At 38.2% G+C, this 22,712-nt stretch overlaps 1 non-coding gene across 1 annotated transcript; it reads left to right on the forward strand.

The window, feature by feature from the left end:
• Positions 1–5,903: 5,903 nt before the first annotated feature.
• LOC114028167 lies at positions 5,904–6,006 on the forward strand. The gene has a single exon (XR_003567328.1). It is a non-coding gene; the product is annotated as a U6 spliceosomal RNA (small nuclear RNA).
• Positions 6,007–22,712: the final 16,706 nt, after the last annotated feature.

Below are 22,712 nucleotides of genomic sequence, written 5' to 3' on the forward strand. Positions count from 1 at the left end.
AGAGCCGGGAGCGCGGAGGCGGGAGGGAGAACCGAGACTCCGCCGCCGGACGAACTAGACGAGGGAGGAGCCGCAGCGGCAACCGGCACGCGCCGCAACGGAGGGGCGGAGCCGGAGCCGTGTGCAGCATGTGACGTCATCACGTCGCTGGGCCGGGCCCGCCTCCCGCCGCCCAGAGTTACACGTAGGCACGCCCCCTTCGGGACACGACCTAATTGTCACGCCCTCTCCCGCCTTTGGCCCCGCCCCCATCCTCTCCGAGGCAGGGCTGTTCTCCTTGTCAGTTCGAATGCTATTTATTTATTTATTCCCGGGGTTGTAACCCTTACAAGATTTGCTTGTGCTCTCATCCGCTTGGCCCTGGAAAAGGATACCGGGACTCCAGATTTTCAAATTAAGCTTCCTAAAGAAAGAGAGAAGGGAAAATTGCCCAGCGGCTTGGTACAGTGCCACGCAATGAATGTTCATTAATTGATTAATTTGATCCTGCCATCTCCTTGAGCTATCCATCCTATCTGTTTAAACTCCATCACCAAACTCCTAAAAAGTCGTCGCATTCGCTGACTTCCTTCGCTTCCTAACCATACTCCTTTAGGTCTCTGCGATCCGACTTCAGACCCCAGCATGTTCCTGAAACTTCTTTCACCTCTAAATTGTATTGCCGGTCCCTGTCCTGTCTACTCCCAAACCTCCAAAACTTGGGTCGGGCACAACCTACACCGGTGAATGTTCACGAGCTTCCCAAACCCCTTGAGTTTTCTCCTCCCCAATCCTGCTGTTATTCAATCTCTTGACTTTACGTCTCTTGGGGGAGAAAACCCACAATTTCCTTAAAATTGAAAGCACTATGCTATCCAGCAGCGTCAAACAATGGATAAAGTGAAACACTGCCGTCACTTTCATATCAACCACGAAAGTACCTCCTCCACACCCCAGACTGGGGTCTGACCTCTCCCCACTCCCCAAAACCTAAGTTCACCAGGGAATTCCAGGCAGATTTCCTTTAACCACTAATATCTCTAATAATCTCCTAATACTGTGGGAGAAGAAATAGCTCAGCCACTTATGGAGGGTAGTAGAAAATTTTGATAAAATTTTTGGGATATACTGGCCCCCACACCATGGTCATAGGAAGCTTGACTATCCCATAGGATGGTTCTACAGTCTCTGCTCTCCCCTAGACCGTTTGTTTCTCCCCACCATCCCCCATCAGAAACAATGAGTCTGGATTCAGTAGTAATAGGAAATTTATTATTAATAATAAATAGCTAGCATTTGTATAGTGCTTTAAGGTTTGCAAAATGCTTTACATATATTATCTCACTTGATCCAATGATTACAATATCCTAGCTAGTTAAGAGATGATTTGTAGGGCACACTACCATAGTAGCTATTTATTTTCCTCTCCCCCTTTTTCTTCTCTTTGATTAAGACTTCCTATCTCTCACATGTAGATACAGGGTTTCTCATATCAAACTCATGAATGTTTTCCTGGGAAGGCATATCCTGTTCAGGACCTTCTCCCAATGAATACTTTCTTTGTCCATATAGACTTTTGGGAGATTTAATCCAGGCAGTGTCCTTACAGATATGGATGTGTCCCAAAGACACAAGTATCCCACAAATGTGAAATCTGATGACCTTTTCTCGGCTTTTCTTCTTCTTGACATTTCATCAACATTATTTATGGTTGACCAACTCCTCTTGAACACTTTTTTTCTCTTTTAGCTTCTAAGACACAACTTTCTCCTATGAATTCTTCTTTGAGAAGTTCTTTTTCTTCCTCTCTGATTAGTCCTCAGTCTTCTTTGCTAGGCCATCTTCTTCCTTCCACCCTAGACTGTGTCCTGGGCCTTCTTCTCTCCTGTCTCTGTACTCCCTTTGGGTGATCACAGTCATTCCCATGACATCAATTATCATGTCTACATTATTAAGTCTCAGATCTTTCTAACCAGCCCTAATTTCTCTCCAGAACCCACATCTTCAAATATCTTCTAGACATCTAAACCTGGATTTCCACATACTCCTCATACTCAACACTTCTAAAACTGAACTCACCATCTTTCCTGCAAATCTGCCCTTCTTCTCAACTTCCTATTTCTGTCAAGGGCACCATTATCTTCTTAGTCCTTTAGTCTAAAAACCTAAGGATCATCTTGGATTCTTCCCTCTCCCTCATCCCTTATATCCAATCAGATACCAAGTCCTATTGATTCCATTTCCACAACATCTCTCTCAACCGCCCCCTTCTCTTTAGTTGTGGCCACTATCCCTGATTCATATACTTCTTGCCAAGATTATCATAATAACCTCTTAACTGATCTTCTTGGCTTTCAAAAAATTGTATCACCTCCAGGAAAGACCCCTCCATGCATACTTGATATGGTTAGACTTTCCCATTTTTTAGTTCCTTTTCTATTTCTTCCTCCACTATATCAAGACTAACACTAGATATTAGAATCAAAATGTAGTACCTCTACTGTCATTGATCAAGAAAATAGTTTGTCGTACAAAACACACATTTTCCATTCTTTTGTCTGGCCTAGTTATATCATGAAGTACTCTCAGGATGATTTGGCTTAAGTGGGTCTCTTTTATACTTTTTCCCCCTATACACACTGAGTCTTGATGTTTTGTGATATACATAATGTTCCACAATCTTCTTTCGTAAGATTATATAAATGAGTTAATTTTGTAAATTTATGTTGTCCTTGGCTAGTTATCTTTCTTTTTGGCAATAAGATTAAATATTTACCAGTTGTAGTAGTTTCTAGATAATTTTAGTCTCTTTATTGTAGTGATTAGTTTACCTTAGTTAAACTTACTTAGAAAATAATGGTAATCTCTATCAATATCTATCCCTTTATCCATTTACCATTTTTCAACATCAATGGCTTATTTAAATATTCTGGTTGGACTTATTTTTATTGCATGCTATATCAGTTTCTCCTTTTTATCCTTTCTTCTAATCTGGCATTAATTTTGACCTTTGCTCTAAAAGCCCAAAATTCTGTTGTACCTCAGTGTGGTACAATGGTAAGAGCACTGGATGTGGAGTTGGAGGTCTTGGATTCAAGTCCTAGCTCTTCCACTTACTAACTTTATTCCCTTGGGAAAGTCACTTAATCTTCACAGACCTTAATTTCCTGGTCTGAAAAGTGAGAGAGTTAGGCTATATGACTCTCACTAAATCTATGCTCAATAGTCCTGTGAACTTTTGAGTGCATTTTTTGTAATATATATGCTACGATTATCTGTGTTTGTATCTTATCTCCCTAGTATACTATAAATTTGGTGAGGACAGGACCCACATATTATTTAATATTTGCATCCCTCCCAACACCCATGCATGCATTTACAAAAAGCCAATGTCTGACTTTATATAGACAGTTGATTCAGAAATGACTTTTTTTATTAACCAATTGCTTTCTGTTAGTTGAAACTTCATTTTTGGTGCTTACCACGTTAAGTAGCTAGGCGTGAAGTTTGTTTGTTTGGTTTTTTGTCTACAAGTCTTTGGCCACTTTCATTTCTTGATTCTGGGCCATATATTTAAACATAGTTTCCACCAACCTCCTCTATGCTTTTGCACTGAAATCACAGAGTATAAAGTATGCTGTGATTTAATTTTTGCTTTATTGTGTTTTATTTTTAATTATATTTTATTTATTTAATATCAAGCATTTGATTTTTTTCCTTCCACCCAACTCCCCCTACCCATTGGAAAAAAAAAGGAAAAACGAAACTTTTATAACTAATATTCAAAGTCAAGTAAAACAAATCCCCATATTGGCCATGTCCAGAAATATATCCTTTGTTCTGTATATAGTCTATCACCTCTCCGTCAGGAGATGAGTAACATTCTTCATCACTAGTCCTCTGGAATTATGGTTGATCATTGCTTTGAATAGAGTTCTTAAGTCTTTGAAAATCATTGAATTTTACATTGTTGTTTTTATACATACGTTGTTTTCATTCTGCCCACTTTATTCTTCTTACAAGTCTTTGCAGGTGTCTCTGAAACCATACCCTTCACTGTTTCTTATGACATAATGATATTCCATTATATTCATATGACATAATTTAATTATTCCCTACTTGATAGGCATACCCTCCCCAATAGATTCCAGTTCTTTGCCACCATGAAAAGAGTTGATACAAATATTTTTGTACACATAGGACCCTTTCCTCTTTTATCTCTTTGTAGCATAGGTCTTTTGCCTTTTCCTTCTCCAGCTCATTTTACAAATGAGGAAATTGAGGCAAACAGAGTTAAGTGTCTTGCCCAAGATCACATAGCTAGTAAGTGTCTGAGGCCAGATTTGAACTCAGGAAGATGTCTTCCTGAGTCTAGGCCCAGCACGCTATCCACTATGCCATGTTATGATTTTTTTCTTTTTTTATTGTTCAAGATTCTTGTAAATGTTACATCAAATTGTCTTGGGGCAGAGAATGATATCAGAAGACAGGGGGAACTATTTGGGGACAGTTTGGATTGCTCTCTCTCCAAGCTAGAAATGACTTGGATATAAATTAATGATAAGTTAAATAAAATTGTTTCTGGAAGATTTGAGCCTAAATTGAAGAGTACATGATTGGTATTATTTTCTTTTCTTCAACTTCAAGGTCACACCGCAAGCAAGTGGCAGAGGTGAGATTTGAATCCAGCAGTTAGAGAATGAAAATAGATTCTATTCTTTTGTAATTAAACAATGGCATTTCCATTATGGTTTTGGGTCTCCTGCCTATCCTTGAACATACCTGAGATCTGCAGCAGCTGCTCATCCCTTCCTGAATCTAGGCCCAACACTCTATCCACTGGGCCACCAAAAGGTATTAAGGTTGTTTTTAATACTTTTAGGTATTTGTTATAATAGTAAAGATTTTTTTAAAATATGTTTAGGTGGTGCAGTGGACAGAGTGCTGGGCCTAGATTCAGGAAAACCCTGAGTTCAAATGTGACCTCAGACATCAATAATTTCTTTGAAATAGCACTATTAAACCATAATGTATTGGATTTAATCTCAAAGACACCCTAAATTTTTAAGTCTTACACATATTCTGAACCAAAAATATGGCTAATATTGTCTTCAACACATAGGGTTATGTGAATAAGAACAAGAGCCCCTGGACCCCTTTCCATAGACTGAACCTACAGAAAAGTCTGGGGATCACAAACATTTGCTATATAAAAACAATAATTATATGTTGTACAGTGGGTCCACATAACCTAAAAAGGAAAACCCAAAAGTAGTAACTGAAGCTATAAAATTATTAAAATTAAATACCCTCTTTAGATATCAAAGCCTACTCTTTCAAATTGTTCATTTTTAAGATTATGCATCTCACATGTCTTCTGAGCTACTGCAGTTCTGCTTTGCTCATAGAGCATATTTAGAGACATCTCCACTCCAAATATTCATATGGACCATTTGTGCCCAACGTGTGGTAGAGTCTTCTGAGCTCATACTGGTCTGATCAGCCACAGTTGGACACTCTGTATCTTGACCCCAAAATAGTGATGCTATTTTGGACCTCTTCGAGAATGAAGAATGAAAACCAACCAACCAGTTTTAAAATGACCAAATAACAACTATCCCCCCTTCCCATGCACACACACTCTAGAGGATCAAGGACTAAATAATAAAAATATTTGCAACATTTGGCTCCCAATATAGTCTTCATCCAAACCTTGCTGCAGAGGTGCATTTTTAATAGTCAGAAAGGAAGGACTCCCTATCTCCTGACCTCTAGAGATACATTTCTCAGAGGCACTACCAGCATGCAGAGGTTTTCAAGGGCCATCCCCTTTGGAATATTACTTCACTGTAAGAAATGATAAACATAGTGACTACTAAGAAGCACAGGAAGACATGTGAACAAAATAAAGTGAAGTAAGGGGCTTGCTTCAGCAGCACGTATACTCAAGTTTGAATGATGCAGAGAAGATTAATGTGCTTCCTGCACAAGGATCACATGCAAATTCATGAAGCATTCCATATTTTTGTGTACTTAAAGAATCCTAAAGAGTCAAGTAAAAAACTAGGAGAAATAATTAACAACTTCAGCAAAGTTGCAGGATATAAAATGAACCCACATAAATCACTAGCATTTCTGTATATTACCAACAAAACCTAGCAGGAAGAGATAGAAAGAGAAATGCCATTTAAATTAATTGCAGATAATATAAAATACTTGGGAGTCTACCTGCCAAGACAAACCCAGGAACTACAAGAACACTATTACAAAACGCTTTTCACACAAATAAAGTCAGATCTAAACAACTGGAGAAATATTATTGCTCATGTGTAGGCTGAGCCAATAGAATAAAAAAGACAAATCTACCTAAATTAATTTACTTATTCAGTGCCATAACATTCAAACTACCAAAAAATTATTTTATGGAGCTAGGAAAAATGACATAATTCATCTAGAAGAACAAAAGGTCAAGAATATCAAAGGAATCAATAAAAAAAAAAAAAGGAAGGTGGTCTAGCAATACCAAATCTCAAACTGTATTAGAAAGTGGTAATCATCAAAATAATCTGGTACTGAGTAAGAGATAAGAGTGGTGGATCAGTGGAATAGATTAGGCACACAGTAGTAAATTACTATCGTAATCTAGTGTTTGATAAATGCAAAGAGTCAAACTTTTGGGACTAGAACTCACTATTTGGCAAAAATTGCTTGGAAAAACAGGAAAGCAGTTTGTCAGAAATTAGTTATAGGTCAATATCTCATCAACTGTATATCAAGATAAGGTCAAAATGGGTACATGAATTAGAAATAAAGGGTGACACCATAAGTAAACTAGGGGAGCATGGAAAAATGTACCTTTTAGATCTATGGATAAAGGAAGAGTTTATAACCAAACAAGAGATAGAGAAGGTGACAGGAAGTAAAATAGATAGTATTGATTACATCAAATTAAAAAACTTTTGTGTAAACAAAATCAATGCAGCTAGGATTAGAAGAAAAGTAGAAAACCCAGGGAAAATGTTATAGTAAGTTTCTCTGATAAATACCTTATTTCTCAAATATAGAGAATTGAGTCAGACTTATAAAAATATAATTGATTCCCCATTTGATAAATGGTCAAAGGATATGAACAGGAAGTTTTCAGAAGAAGAAATCAAAGCTGTATATAGTCATATGAAAAAATGCTCTAAATCGTTATTGATTAGAAAAATGCGAAGTAAAACAACTCTGAAGTACCACCTCATACTTATGAGATTGCCTAATATGATAGAAAAAGAAAATGACCAATGTTGGAAGAGATGTGGAAAAATTGGGACACTAATGCGTTGTTGGTGGAGTAGCTAACTGATCCAATCATTCTGGAGAGTAATTTGGAACTATACGCAAAAGGCTATCACACTATGCATACCCTTTGACCTAGAAATACTGCCGCTAGGTCTGTATCCCAAAGAGATCAGAAAAAAGGAAAAAAAAAGAAAAAGGACCTATTTGTATAAAAATATTTATAACAGTTCTTTTAGTGGTGGCAAAGAATTGGAAATTGAAGGGATGCCCATCAATTGTGGAATGGCTGAACAAGTTGTGGTATGTGATTGTGATGGAATACTATAGTGCTATAAGAAAGGCTATGAAGAGGATTTTTTACAGAAAAACCTGGGGAAATATATGAACTCATGCAGAGTAAAGTGAGCAGAACCAGATCATTGTACACAATAACAGCAATATTGTATGATTGTCAACTGTGAATGACTTAGCTATTCTCAGCAATACAATGATCTAAGGATAATTCCAAAGGACTCAGAGTAAAAAATGCTATCCATTTCCAAAGACAGAGCTGATAGAGTCTGAGATTGAAGCATAATTTTTTTTATTTTCTTTCTTTCTTCAATCTGTTTTCTTTCACAACATGGCTAATGTGGAAATGTTTTGCCTGACTGTACATGTATCAACTATATTAAATTGCTTGCCTTCTCAAGGAGGGAAGAGGGAAGGGAGGGAGAGAATTTCAAACTCAATTTTTTAAAAAAAATAAACGTTAAAATTGTTTTTACATGTAATTGGAAAAAATAAAATATTTAAAAATTGATTAAAAATAAAGTGAAGTAAGCAGAATCAGAAAAAAATATTTTGCAATGAGTGCAACAGTGTAAATGAAGAGCATGACAAAGAAACAATCAAAACTGAATGCTGCAATTAATAACCAAGTTTAGTTCCCAGAAAGAGTTGTGAGAAGCTATCTCCATTTGCTTCTTTTCAGAGGTAGAGAACTATGGACATGGAACATTGCATATGGCATCAGATTTTTTTTTATAAAATGTTGTTTAGTTTTATGGAACTTTTTTTTTCTTTCTCTCTTTTTAGTTCCTTATTGTAAGAGAAGACTCTCTAAGAGGGCTGCAGTGAGAAATGTACATCGTGTAAAAATAAAAGATATTAATAAAAATCTTTTTTTTAACTGAGTGCTGCTAATTATAATACCAAGCTTGGCCCCAAAGAAGAGACATGAAAATGAAGCTCTCTGTGGGTGTGGAATACTGCATATAAAATCAGGCATTTTAGATATATTGATTAGTTTTGCTGAAATGTCCCCTTTAAAATTTTTTTGCTATGAGGTATGGTTGGGGTGTGGAGAGGATTTATGGGGAAATGTAGATTATGTAAAAGCAAAATATATCAACAAAATTAATTTTTAAAGGCAGGAAAAAATAATGTATTACAAAAATATTTCCGTATAAAATGATGAAATTCTTAAAAGATGTAGTCCTCAAAGAGGTGAATCTTCAGCTACATGGAAATCTTAAGCATCCAGAACAATTTATTCCCCCAAGTACTCATGTGGTCCTTGTTTATGCAGGTGGGCTTCTGTTTCATATTGCTCCAGTTTCTTCCTAGACGCACACATTCTAGGGACCAAAGACTCAAGGAATCAGGAGGTAAATGGTACAGGACACTGTGGCTAATTGCGGTGCACACCAAGACTTTTAAAAGCACAGCTGACCGGTTTGTTGTCACAACCAGGTCAGAGGGAATCCACATGGACAGTAGAGTGTAGTAGGTAGAGGTTGTCCTGCCAAACAAACAGAGAAATGCATCACTCTTCATCTCTCTCCAAAATTGTTAGTTACCAATGAGTCAATGCTATCAGCCTGGGAACTACTGGCCAGAACAGTCTCCTTGATGAGAAACTCCGAGACACAGCTTGGATAGTGAACTTGCAGTAATGATTTATGAGACCCCAACCCATGGGAACTACAATGGAAAATGGTGAATTGATTCCTTTCTTTCCTTCTTGAGATTTTAACTGTGATTATTCAGGAAGCATTCCCCTAATGAAAAAAAAAATATTTAGGCTCACCTGAATACAGGTGTTAAAAATTGGAAGCAGAAGTGATTGTTGATAAATCAAAGTAAATTAATTTTTAAAAATGGAAGCAGGGAAGAAATTAGTTCAGATTCTACTAGAAAATGGGTAGATCACCAGCATTTGGAAATCTCATACTCTGGTTCCTATGGTAACATTAAAATTGAACTCAGCTCTTAATCCTGGCAGATGCTGCCTCTGGGAAATGTAGATAACAGATCTTTTACTTAAGCAAGGCACAGTCACTTGGAGTTTTCGTACTCCATTTAATTTTGGTTTAATTCAGTAAATTGCATGTATTTTAATTTATTGTGGGAGTATGTTTTCTTTTTGGGTCATGCAAATTTGGAAAGGAGATTAGAATCTTAATGGAAAATAAGATTAGCTCTATTAGAAGATTTTCCAGAGTTGGGTGGGGGCACAATGAATCAATTTGTGATGAATTCATGAACTACTGTATGTAAATAATTTTAAATCTTAGAGACAGAAAGAACCATTACCAAGGTAGAAGGCAGTTGCAACTACATTTTGGAAAATTTCTTGAACTATCTGCATCTACAATATCAAGGTCCCAATATGTAGGGAGTATTCTACAGTTGGGCTCACTACTTTACATAGAACAAATCCCTTCCTAGACTGACTCTGCACCCTCTGCTCGTGAGGTCTGCTTTATGCACCTTAATTGAATTCTTTTCTAGTCATCCTGTATTGCTTCTTACAATTGCTCTATTCACTTTAACCTCTGAAATCAAAGCAACATTTTATTTTCCTCACAATTACTACAAATTTTAATGAGGGGAGTCTATTCTGACTAAATTCCTCAAACTCTGAAGTTGATCAACTTCATATCTCTCTTCTTCAGTCACATGATAGTAAATCATGGTCTGTTGATGTAACATCGCCAGTTTTAAATTCATCATTTATGTTCTGAACAAATATAGACTTCACCTCATTATTTGTACTTCCTGAAAAGCATTTTCATAAAAAGATAGAATAGATGATCTCTGAGTAGCATACGGGGTGCCAACAGCAAGATCATGTCTAAATCTTGATCAAGATCAGTAGAGTAGAAGGTAAGGCTGGAATGAAAGAACAGAAAGAATAGAAATGTGTTCCTAAAGTAATGCTAAATTCATTAGGCAAAAATGTCTTTTCCCTAGCTATTCTGTGATAGATGGAAGTACTTTGCCCGTTTGAGATAGGTGGCAAGATTACTACTTTGTGGAAGGCAGGCCGTCCAGCTCCAATATTACACTTCAACAAAAACCTGAAATTTGCATCAGAACAAATGATAATTTAAAAATTCAATGATAAATTACCATAAATTAATTATGCCATGACAAAACTGCACAAAAAATTCAGTCAGAAGCCCATGGATAATAGGAAAGCAACAGCAAAACCAGCTCCACTTCAAGCTAACAAATCCAATGTGACTAGTGGTGGGCCAGAGATTTGTATAGCCTGCAAGGTTCTATATCCAGAGGCAGAAAGAGTCACAGGAAGGTCAGAAAGCCCCATAAAGCCTTCCCCAGAAAGGTGGGGATGTTGGAAGCCTTGAAAGAGCTAGTGATCAGAGTGATGTGAGGCAGCACTCAGACATGGATAGCTCAGTTACCTGGGGGCTCTGAGGTCCCTAGCATTCTGTCCTGAGATGTCAGAAAGGGTCCTGAGTGTGTGTGTAGGGGGAAGAGTGGAAGGGCAGAAGAGTTACCCTGTGAAGAGGCCAGTGCAAGAACCCAGGGGACCCAGACTAAGACCAATCCTAACCCTACCCAAATTCCCAGCAAGGGGCACAAAGCTTGGCCTTGGCACAGAACCCCAATTTAATGACTAAAAGCTGGAGAGATGTGTATGTCAAAATACCAACCAGCATAAAAAGTTATTGCAAATCTAACTCCATGACAACAACAAACAGAGACTCAAAAGAAATGGATTTTCCACAAGCACTACATGAATACATTTTAAATTTGTGCTTCATCTCTTCCAGTAATTTTAGTAAAATTTGTGCCCAAGATGTGTTTTTCTTTGAGTTTTGCTTGTAATTTTGGAGCCGTTCCTTTCTGCTGTTGTCTTGAGCATCCCTTTCACTATAATAGCTTTTTATAGTGAGATTACTTTTTTTTGGTCCATCCTTCCAACCTACTCCCCGACTTCAGATTTGATGATAGGACCAGTCTTAGTCCACTACTTTAGGGAAGGTCTGGGCTGGTCCTGTTGCTGCTTTCTTGGGGTACTGTTATATTATTCCAGCTTCTTAGGGTAGTTCAGACTGGTGACCTAAAAGTTTTCCGTGCTCCCAAAGTGATCTGATCCACCTGTGGTTTCACGAAGTTGTAGCATGGGCAATGGACACATCCCAGTTTATATATATATATATGTATATGTATATGTACATGTATACATATATTGTATATATGTATATATCTGCGATAAGTTGAACCAGATTGAGGGTAACCAACAGGCCTCAAAACCATCGGTGAATTAGGAGGATGTTTATCCCAAACATGTGAAGACTTCCCCTGTGGAGTGGGCAAAGAGAACAATTTCTTCCAACAGACATGATGGCAGTTGAAACAGGCACTTGATCAGACATCAAAGATGCCAAAGTCATCCACTGCATCCTGGACCATAGCCAGTCATCTTGACTTTTGTCTTGCCACTGGACTTCAGTGACTCTGGAAGAAAGAATGAGAATGATAACTTTGCTCAACTCTGCCTCACTTAAATCCAACTCATGAGCAAGTCAGGACATCACCCATCATCAGAAACTAAGTGGGGGTATCCCATGAAAAATGGAAATTCAGGAAGAACTGAGTTTAAGTCTTACCTCTATCGAACACTAGATGTGTGGTCCTGGGTAAGTCACTTAGTATCTCAGTGCTCTACGCAACTCTCTCTCACTATAAGTTGCAAAGAAAGTGCCAAGAATGGCTTAGTAAGGGGAGTTTTCTCACCTGGGAGTTCCCTATATCAATGAAATCACAAGTCCAGTTCTTATATGTATCCCCTAGGCAGGGGCAAGGCGTTGCGCTAAGTGCTAGAGTAAAAAACAAGCAAACAAAAAAAAAGAATAATCCTTGGCTTCAAAGAGCTTACATCCTACTGCATGATACAGTACATGAATAGATAAAATATGCATGATAATTTGAAGAGAGAAAGAAATAAATGGGAGCGTGAAAAAAGAATTCTCATAGGAGGTGGTACATGAGCTAAGCCTTGAAGGAATAGAGGAATTCTAAGATTTTGAGGTAAAAAGGTAGTACATTCAAAGGAGGGGAGATAGGTGACACCAGTAAGAGTGTTGTATATCGTCGGATATGATGCTATATAGGATGTTTTTGCTTAATTGTTTTTCTTTTTCTTTTTTTTTTATATGTAGAGAGACTTTATTTTGCCTAAATAATAGTAGGGTTTATTACTCCTAAACATATTTTTGAAGTTAATGTTGATAGACAATTCACTGGTCTAAACTGCTTCTTTACATTAAGTCTCTTCTGTACTTTAATTTTTTTTCTTAGCCACAAGGGAGGGTTCAATCTGTGTTTGTATGTGTGTGTATGTGTGTTTGTGTGTATGAAATGACCATGACATAAAAATAAAAGACATCAATAAAACTTCTTCCTTTTTTCTCTTTTTTTGGCAAGGCAATTGGGGTTAAATGATTTACCACAGAGCTGGTGTCAAGCGTCTGAGGTCGAATTTGAACTCATGTCTTCCTGACTCCGGGACTGGTGCTCTATCCACTGCACCACCTAGCTATCTCCTAAAACTTTTTTTTCTCAAGAAAAGGGATTGGAAAACAGCTGTCTAAAAGATGCTTGGGTCAAGTATTGAGAAGAAGAAATAAAAGGGAAATAAGATTCCTAGGAGCAAAAAAGAACTCCGAGAGATATAAGATGAGTTATTCAGGAAGGTGATCATGCAGATAGCAGTTTCAACAGGAAACCAGAAAAGAGTTAACTCACAACTTAAACAGGAAAGAATTATGTTTCTATAGAGATGAAAGGGTTATTAAAGGCTAAGCACAGGACCAGAGAGTGAAAATATGGTGTACTAGACAGAAAAATAATAACTCCAAGAAAAAGACCTAAGGACTAAAATGGGAAGTGACTACAAGTAGTACCTGAGGGTTGTCTTATACTTTGAACTTCTACCAAATGACCCGCAGACTATGAGACTATACTTGTGATTTACACCATTTACATGTATCTTGTACACAGAAATTCTTTCTCTATAGTATGATTAATTATTCCATTGAGCAGTCTGCTCAATGCTCACAAGTTTCCATGAGGCAGAGGGGGGAAAGGTTTGTCAAGGAAAGTGTGAAAGGGCCATCATTTTCTTCTGTGAACCCTCTAGCCCCTGCTTCCAGGGATGTCAGGGCCTAGAAGATTAAAAAAAAACTCATAATAACCCTGCTTCCACCACAAACCTGACCCCGAGCAGCTCAAAAATATCAGTTTATTGTCAGAGTAAAGCAGGTAAAACTGGACAAACAGGAACTCATCAGGAACCCAGCAGGTGCGTGCAGAGCTGTCCGTGGTCCTGCATTTGCCTTGGCTTGAGCTCATTCTTTAAGGTGGTTCCCCAACTGACTTGCCTTTAACTTTCCTGACATGATTTGTCTGACTTATCATGTTACCTATCACTTAATCGTTCCTGTTTTTAACTATGAATATTCTAGCCTCCATGACGTCTAATCACTGGGTCTCTTGATTGATTCTAAAGGAGTCTCCCTGCTTCAATGCCCCAAGGTTCCAGCCTGTTCCAGGATAGCCAGGCACACAGTCCTTAATGGAAAAATCTTCCCCTTCCTTTTTTTTTTTTTATCATTTTTCAAAGGAAAAGTAAACAAAATATCTGCAAGTGAAGATACAGGGAACCCAACTTGGAGATCTGTCGATCTTTCCATTTGGAGACTGCTTTTACATAGCAACAGCCTCCAGAGTTAGAGACAACCTGTTTTAGTGGGAAAATGCCTAGATTTGATGCTGAATACATGGATTTGAATAAGTACTCTGCTACTTACTATTTGTGTGCCTTTAAGCAAGTCACTTTCCCTTTCTGGGCCTCAGTTTCCATAAAATGAGTTGGTTGGACTGGATCATCTCTACAGCAATGATAACCAAACTGTCTATTTAAATTGTCTATATTTTCTTTTAAATTTATGAAATTAATCATCAGCAAATGCAAACAATTCAATATAAAAAGAATAAAAAAGGATGCATATGAACTTCTTTATGCACAGTTTGTTTTTAATTATATTAAATTTAGTAAGGTAGTAATGAAAATTGTCTTGTTCATGTTACTTTCTGAACTTATTTTGTATTCTTCCATGTGTTTTAAAAATGTTTTATTGATATTATTTCCTTTCTATCATCTAACTTATCCCCTTCTAAATAGGTGCCCTCTCCCGTAACAATAAGCATAACCAAACAAAACAAAATAGCACATTGGCCATTTCTGAGAATGTATTTGTCATTCTGCATCTCTAGACCTTCATCTCTATGACAAGAGGCAAGAGGTATGCTTTATCATCAGTCTTCTGAATCTATCATTGGACTTTTATTTATTAGGCTATTCTTGGACTTTTTATTTATTGAACTATTTATTTATTATTGGGCTTTTATTTATTGGGCTATTTATTTACTTCTTGGGCTTTTATTTATGATTATTATTATATATTGTACTTATTATGCATTTATTAGTGTTCTGAAATCTTTCCAAGTTGTTTTCTTTTGCATTATTATGATCATACATAAATTGTTCTACGGGTGCTTTGTGTCATTCTGTGTCAATTCCTATAAGCATCTCTAAGTTTCTATCAATCCTTCCTACCTGACATTTCTTTACAGCATAATAATATTCATTACATTCATACACCACATTTTTTAGCCATTCCCTATTTTATAAACTCCCACTTTGTTTCTAGTTCTTTGTTATAAAAAGTGCTGCTATAAATATTTTACACAAGTGTATGCATAGTAGTGTACTATCAGTGTCCATTGATTGAGAAAATACATAATGACAGAATAGAAATGTTTGGTATGCTTATAGATTTAATATTCCCTTACAATAACTCCACATACATACATACATGCCCCATGGACCTGTGGCCTGCAGGTTGAGGACCACTACTCTACCTTTTAGCTTTAAATCCAAAGAAATAGAAGGCAGAGACAAATTTCCAGGTCTACCTAATGGACATTTCTGCTTCCTATCATAAGGATGGAACCCAGTGTGAAACAGACTGAATTAATCAGGGATATTCCTGTGGAATTAGAGATTTCAAATGAAACAAACAAACCAAAAAGGTGGTTCTGAGAAGCAAACAGAAAAGAAGCTTGATCCTCCAGCGATCAAAATGGTGACAAAGTCAACTGTGGACATGAGGGTGGAAGCTGAGTTGCCTACCCAGAAAATAGTAACCTCAAAATAGAGCTTGGGGATTTTAAAAAAATGGTCAAGGAAGAAATGGTTATTGTACTTCTCCTTCCAGGAGCTCATGATGTCATTAGAGCCTGCTACCAATTTCTATTCCCCTTCCCCATCTTCTCCTCTACTCTCCGTTTAAGCTTCTACTCATAACCTTCAATGAACAGCACAGTCAATATTTGCAAATTCCTTAATGCTATTGTTGAGTCCCCAACAGTGAGTAGTATGAGGCCATGGGTCTATGATTATATAAAAAGTTTTTCTTTCAGGTCTTTTTAGTTACAAGGGTTTGTTGAATGATGCCTCCCTACAGGGCATAGTGAGGAAAACTCTACCTCTGTTGACTTATTGAAAGCAGACTCTCTCCTTGTCCTCTCTAAATCAGCTTCTAGAGTTGGAAGGGGCTTTAAATATTACCTAATTCAACTCTCTCATTGGATGTATAAGGAAACTGCAACATAGGGAGGGAAAATGGCTTGCCAGAAGTCACAGAAATAGTTAATGGCAGATTCAGGACTAGAATCTAGGTCTCTTGATTCCTAGTCCAATTGTATTTTCTTTTATTTTCTTGTTTTTTGGGTAGGCAGTGGGGTTAAGTGACTTGCCCAGGGTCACACAGCTAGTGATTGTTATGTGTCTGAGGCCAGATTTGAACTCAGGTCCTCCTGAATCCAGGGCCAGTGGTCTATCTGCTGCACCACCTAGCTGCCCCCAATTTTTTTTCATTATAATATAAAATTTCACTTCACTGAGACGTTTCCCAGGTTCCACTGACTATTTTCCCACAAATTAATCCAGAGGACACAACTCCATCAGTTTCTCCTTTACCTTTTTTACAACTTTTGATTTCCTTTCTGATCATGGGATCTAAGATGATGTCCAAATCATTTTTATCTCATGTTTGTGGATAATCTTTCTACCAATATTTTCCTTAAGGGTTCCACTTCATATGGACATTCCTGACTCCTAGGTGTCCCAAGACTTCAGTTTAGGTTCCTTACACTTTCCCCTTTATCTTAGGATGCCAGATAGTCATATTCCACATAATGGATTCAGCTGCTATATGCATATAGCATGCAAATCTACTTGTCTATTTCCTTTTACCCCAATCCAGAGGTGTGTTGTTGTGTGTTTAATGATCAGTTCTCCAGGGAAAAAGAAGTTTAAGCACTTCTATATTTAATCTGCATTATTAAAGTTTTCTCCATAACTTTCTTAAGTCTAGCCAATCAATAAAATAAGAAATCAAGGCCTGATTTGTAGTATTTGCTGATTGCCAGCTTGGCAGCTAGGTGGCACAGTGGATACAGTGCAGGGCCTAGAGTCAGAAAGACTCATCTTCCTGCGTTGAAATCTAGCCTATAGCTTTGCGACCCTAAGCAAGCCGCAGCCCTATTTGCCTCAATTTCCTTATCTATAAAATGAACTAGGGAAGGAAATGGCAAACCACTCCAGCGTCTTTGCCAAGAAAACTCTAAGCGGGGTCACAATGCATCAGACATGACTGAAACAACTGAACAACAACAAAAAGCATAAATGTTCATGTTGGAAATTTAACAATTGGCTCTCAGTAGCCAGTATAAGCTGCCTCCAGCGTACCAATGCCCCAGTCCACACTGTACTCTGTCAAACAGATATTTCTACATAGATGTCCTACTGCCATTTAAACACCACAAATATGGACTTATCTTCCCTCCATGGCCTTTTCCTCTGGTCAGCCTCAGAGAGATAGCTGGATGATGGCAGCAAATGTCAGTGATGAGCAAGGAGCACATCTATTCCTCCCTCTGACCCACTGTTCCAGAGGGCAAGTAAAAAGGAGCATTCAATACTGTGAGAGAAGTGATTATTTTCTGTTATATTAATAACCAATTATTAATTAGGATTACAGCTTTATCCCTTCATTTCTTCATTCAGGGACCCCTTGTTGGCCAGTCAGTCAGTCCCTGAAAGACACTGATGAGATTGCTCAAATCCTCAGGGTACCTGGGTGGGACCCCACCCAACTAGAAGACCTTACTTACAGTATAAACAGAGTCTAATCTAGGTGAATTCTTGCCCTTAGGAAATAAGCCTATGTCATTGTACCCCTCCATTGGAGTTTAGGGTTACCCAGCTTATGAAGGAGAAAACCAACCAGAGTGGTCTGGGTAGATATGGATTCTTTTGTCCAGATTGCTGGAGGTCACTAAGTTTCATGATCAAGCCACATTCTCAGCAGGTGGAGCTAAAGATTTTTAGCCCTTATCCTCATTAATATGTCCCCTCCCTCATTAATTGTTCACCAATCAGGTTTGAATACCTTTTCCAAAGGTATTTAATTATTCAGTGATCTCTGTAGTTTTGTCTTTGGTTACCAAGAGAAATCACTGACTATCAATTTATTGATTATCAGCTAGCTTAGTTAATAAATTGATTATTAATTACCCAGAAACTGTCTCTCAGCATTATCATTCATCTCAACTGAAGAGGGTGGTCATGGATGGGAAGAGCATGCTTCTATTATGCAAGAAGATGGAAAGAATATGAAGCAAAAAGAGTCAGCATAGCAATTAAAATTCACCTTTTGTGGCTCTTGATTTTTTGACATATACTTTTCTGTCATCATATTTGCTGACAAAACAATAGGATTAAAACTGAGAATGAACCCTGGGGATCATCTGCCCAACACTTTCATTTTATATGAAAGTGAAGCCCATTGAGGTTAGGTGACTTGTTGAAGGTCACATAGCTACTGGGGAACAGAGTAGAAATTCCTACTCAGGCTGTCAGGAGTTTAGGAGCTTGTGGGAACTGAGACAGGAGGGAGGAGAAATAGGAAACTACAAGGCTACAATTCTGAAGGGCCACTTAGGAGTCAGAAAATAGTCTTGGGGCTAGTATTGATAAACTTGAATGGTGAGAGACTGATGTGGAGGCAGTGATCAAGGGAAGGTAGAAGGAAAACTAGTGGTTATGGTAAGAATGGTTTCTTTGTGTATTGCTGTGAGATAGAGAGTGAGGGAGGCACTAGTTCGGGAGCTGAATTTGGTGTGAGGGTGGTTTTAATAGTCATACTGGGGGGTTGAGAGGATGAGTGGGTCAATGCTAATGCAATCAAGAAGCTTGCAAGCCCCAGCTGTGCTCTGGGACCTCATGGGAGGACTGCATACAGATTGAAGTGATAGGCAGAATACACTAGCAGCAAGTGAACAGTGATAGACAGGTTTTAAGATCACATTCTGTCTGTAACTGAATCACTGGGCTTCTGAGCTAGTTTCTATTTTTAAAAAGGGACTGCCTGTAGTAGGGACAGACACAGGGTGACTTAGAACCCTGGCACATGTCTCCTGACTCCAAATCCAGTATTCTTTTCACTAATCCAAGTTGATTCAGTCAGTTACAATTTGGCAGAAAAATTAGAACTTCTGGGACATTTCAATGGCTTGTGGGGACAACATTAAGGAACATTTGAAACTGAGACTATATCCAGAAAATCTGGGGAAAGTGATTACATTGGGGAGAGGGGAGAGAACCATGAAATCCTGATGCTCTGCCTTATTACTGTCATTGTTACTTCTAAACTTTGTGACTGCTCTCTTCCTGCTAACTGTTCTTTCCACTAAAACTAGACACAAACTCTGGTCCTTTCAATCACTACTTTTTGGATATGCCCAGCAGTGAAGGTAGAGGAGTGGAATCAGTCCTTGCTCTGGCGATGTTTCTCTTCCCATCATCTGTCCCTCTCTTACTCTATCTGTTTAGAGGGCAAAGCCAAAGGTCTGTTGGAAAGGACTTTTAAAAGTACTGTGGGACAGTGGGAAAAGTACTGAATCTAGAAACAGAAGGTCTGGGTTCAATCCCAGGACTGCCGTTAAACTACCTGTGTGACCTTAGGCAAGTCACTTGAACTTAAACTTGGTCCTTAGTTTCTTCATTGACAAAATGAGGAGGTCAGACCAGATGATCCCTAAAGTGCCTTCAAGTTCTCAATCTATAATTTATGAAAATATTCCAAATGTCCAGGAAGCTGAAATTCTGGTGAAAGGGAAAATTGAGAGTCTTTGGGGTACCGTGCCAGGCAATCAACAAAAATGTATTAAATTCCTACATAGTATGTTTAGCACATCCAGGTGGTACAGTGGACAGAGCACTGGGCTTGGAATCAGGAAGACTCATATTCCTGAGTTCAAATCTGGCCTCAAACACTTACTAACTGTGTGATCCTGGGCAAATCATTTAACCCTGTTTGCCTCAGTTTCCTCTTCTGTAAAATGAGCTGGAGAAGGAAATGGCAAACCACTCCAGTATCTTTGCCAAGAAAATCCCAAATGGGGTCACAAAGAGTTGGATATGACTGAAAAATGACTAAACAACAACAACAATACTTTCAACATCGTGATGGATAAGGAAGCTAAGTGGCACAATGGACAGAGTGGTGGGCCTGGAGTTATAAAGACCTGAGTTCAAATCCAGCCTCACAGACTCATTAGATGTGTGAACCTGGGCAAGTCACTTAATCTCTGTTTGTTCCCATTTCCTCAACTGTAAAATAGAGGAAATAGTAACAATTACCTCCCAGGGCAATTGTAAGGATTAAATAAGATCATATTTGTAAAGTGCTTAGCACAATGCCTGACATATAGTTGTTGTTGTTCAGTTGTTTCAATTATAAATGACTTTTTGTTACTCCATTTGGGGTTTACTTGGCAGAGACACAGCAGTAATAGTAGGCACCGTGTAAATGTTACCTATTATTATTAGATGCTGTATGAAGAGAGAAATAGTTCCATATGTTAAGGAGCTCACAGTCTATTTGGGTGCCGAAAATTAATACATGTTCAGTACAGTCAACAGTAGGAGACTATGTCTGGATGAAGGGCTAACTGAGTGGTTGACAGAGACTGCAAATGCTGTTAGACTTCAGAGGAAGAGATGGTTTTAACTGCCAGTTGGGCTGATATTTCCTGTTTCTTCTGCCCCACCTGTGGGTTTGTCTCTGTTGGGAGTTTAACTGTTCTTTCCCCCAGTTTCTAAGCTCTTTGGTATCACTTTTGAGAAATCTCCTTTCTAAAGTGAAGTCAAAACGTTTCATCTTTATTTGTGGGGACACGGTTTCAGTCCACGGGGCAAAGCACTGGCCCTACCCTCCAAGGCTGACCTCGACGTGCCTGCACCATCATTCCACTCCACCTCTGCCCATTTTAGGCACGTAGGCAGAGCACTGAGAAGAATCAGTTGATTCCAGTGGGTGACTTCCTTCCATGTTGCTCTTTCTTCTTTGAGATGTGCTGAAAGGTAAGGAAATCATTCCCTGCCATGCTATTTGGCGACAGCAGCTTTGAGGTCTTAGCTAAAATCTACCGGGCATTTGCTTCCTCCATGAGACAGTGTATGAATTCCTTCTGGGTTGGTCTTGTTCTGGAATCTGAGGACCTGATTTTCAGGCTTAAATCCTGGCTGTTACTATCTTTGTAATCTCAAGCAAGGTACTTCATTGCACTAACACTCAGTTTCCTCATCTATAAAATGAAGGAGCTAGGCTACATGATATTTAGGTATCTGTCAGTTCTAAATCCTAAAATTCTAGGAAACCTAATATCTCTTTTTAATGTGTTTAATACAATTAGGGCCCTAAACACAGCCCTTCCATTCTTCCCCCTACTCCCCCCCACCAAAAAAAAATTACTGCAAGCCCAGAACAATTGGGCTATTTTGTTGATTAAAGAAACCACAGGCATCTTCCCAATTAAACTTCAGCAGGGAAAATTAACCTTTCCAGGCAAATAAGCTTTCAACATAGGAGATATTGGTGGCACGACTTTTTAAAAAGCATTGTTCTTTACTCTTTCTAAAATTCATTTTATTGATGAGAGAGTGTATGGCATAGTGAATTGAGTACCACCCTCAAGGTCAGGAAGACCAGGGGTTTGACACATCCTGACACATCCTGACCATGTAACCCAAAAAGTCATTTTAACTCACAATGCTCTAAAGCAGAAGTGTCAAACACAAAGCACTCCTCAGTGTCTCCAACCAGATTAAAATGTAATTGGGAAATATTTAACAAAATAAATAAAGGTAAAACAAAACATGAATAACATTACATTTTAAAACTAAGTCAATATCTGCTGGCAGGATCCTAATGTACTGATTAGTGGCCCTCATTTCTATTTGAGTTTGACACCATTGATTTAGGCAACTGAGACTATAAATTGCAGAGACATTGCTGATCTACATTAATAGAGGAGTTCCCTCACTTACACTAATACTAATAGGGAGTTCCCTATAATAATGAGACCACAGGTCCACTCCTTATCCCTACATTTTGTTAATGTCCTTCCTTTTCTCCATTCCATCACAATCTCTTCAGAAAAAAAAGAGAAAGAGCCCTCCCTACCCACTTGCAGTTTGAACCCCAGTTTTGTAAAAAAAAAAAAAGAAAAAAAGAAAGAAAAAAGAAAAAACCATTAAGCAAAACCAGTAAGTCCACTTGAGAAAGCATTCAAAATTCTGCCTTAATAGTCTCCTACCATGAGGAGGGAAATATGCTTCTTCATATATTCTCCAGGATCATCCATTTTTTTTTCATTTACTCAGATTTTGGCTTCCCTTTGGTCTGCACTGTTGTGATCATTGCATATAATGGTCTGGTTCTGCTCCTTCTGCCCCACTTCCATTCATACAAACCTTCCTATGTTTCTCTGAATGTTCCATATCCATAATTTATCTACTACATCCACTACACTCATATGCCAAGTTCATTCAAGTGTTCCCCAATATATGAACAATTACCCTGTGTCCAGTTCTTTGCTACCATAAAGAGTGCTGCTATGAATATCTTGAGATACATATACATATAATATATATATACACACACACAGAGGGAGAGAGGGAGAGAGAGAGAGAGAGAGAGAGAGAGAGAGAGAGAGAGAGAGAGAGAGAGAGAGAGAGAGAG

This window comes from Vombatus ursinus, unplaced genomic scaffold, assembly GCF_900497805.2.
Source record: "Vombatus ursinus unplaced genomic scaffold, bare-nosed wombat genome assembly UNPS02014870.1, whole genome shotgun sequence".
Lineage (NCBI taxonomy): Eukaryota > Metazoa > Chordata > Mammalia > Diprotodontia > Vombatidae > Vombatus > Vombatus ursinus.